Here is a 1,228-nt window from a genome sequence, read left to right on the forward strand (position 1 = left end):
AAATAGAAAGAAGATTTTCCAATTGATGCTATCATCTGTATAGTTCAAATTAAATCAAATATCATTCGTACTTTTTTGTACATTTGAGAATAAACAAATTTGGATGTAGAAATATATATTCAATCTTCCTAATCTGAAATCATATAGAAGTATATTTTAATTTACATTATTTTAATTTGCGTGTTTTTATGCATTTTGGTATGGATAATTAGGCAGGTTACGTATCATACAATATTCAGCTATGGATTTAAAAAAAAAGTTTGTACAATGATTTACTTATNNNAGATTTAAATAAAAGAGTATTTAGTATCAATATTTCTGGAATTCTGGAATTTATTAAAGCTTATTCAAGATAAGTTCTTATTAAACAAAAAGTTACATAACATAGAGATTGTATATTATTAAGATTCAGAAATAGTTTTTCGCGTATAAAATATCAATGAATTCACATTGACACCGTTATACAAACTATATTGCAATATACTTCTGCCATGAATTAAAACTAAACCAGTTGTCCCTCATTCTATCTAATACAAACTTAAAATGCTTTTAATTCATTATTTGAATCTTGTATATATATGTATATTTGATATCTAGAATTTTGATATCTAGCATCCACGTTTCAAAAGTATCCCACATTTTTATAAAAATTTTATAAGAACCTAATATATAATTTCTTCAAAAACCAGAATAATTTAATGTTGTAAGTACGCAAAAGGATGATGTAGTATAAATCATAAAATTAATTTGAAAAAAATTATGGTATAAATAATGTATAGAATTTTTGCTTTTTTTGAGAAAAAAGCAACTAAATTTATGATATAAGAAATAAATAAAAAAAATTGAAGCGTAATGATGAAAATATAATAAAAATGTTTTCTTTTTATTTATTTTACATTCATTATATGAGAAATTTCGAACACTCGCAGTTCGCATTCATCTGTAAACATTTGTAAAAAAATTTTGATCAAAATGAAATTTTCTCTCACAATTAAAAAATAATTATGCGATATAGTAATTATTTTAGATTAATCATAATAGTATCGCAATGATCAATAACTAATAACTAATAAATATCAATAACATTAAAATATTAGGAACGCAAGAAACTGTATAAAGAATATTTAATTGAGAAATTATTAACAAGAAGAACAAACAAAATAAAAAACAGATATCAAAATGAAGTATAGAGTAATAATAATTTTTTATTTCAATACTAATATATTTA

The 1,228-nt window shown here is 21.6% G+C and overlaps 1 protein-coding gene across 1 annotated transcript in view; it reads right to left on the reverse strand.

Moving 5' to 3' along the window:
* Positions 1 to 1,228, reverse strand: part of LOC102674144 — a 12,327-nt gene that overhangs the window by 7,562 nt on the left and 3,537 nt on the right. The window lies entirely within an intron of this gene.

This window comes from Apis dorsata, unplaced genomic scaffold (assembly GCF_000469605.1).
Source record: "Apis dorsata unplaced genomic scaffold, Apis dorsata 1.3 scaffold_758, whole genome shotgun sequence".
NCBI classification, from domain to species: domain Eukaryota; kingdom Metazoa; phylum Arthropoda; class Insecta; order Hymenoptera; family Apidae; genus Apis; species Apis dorsata.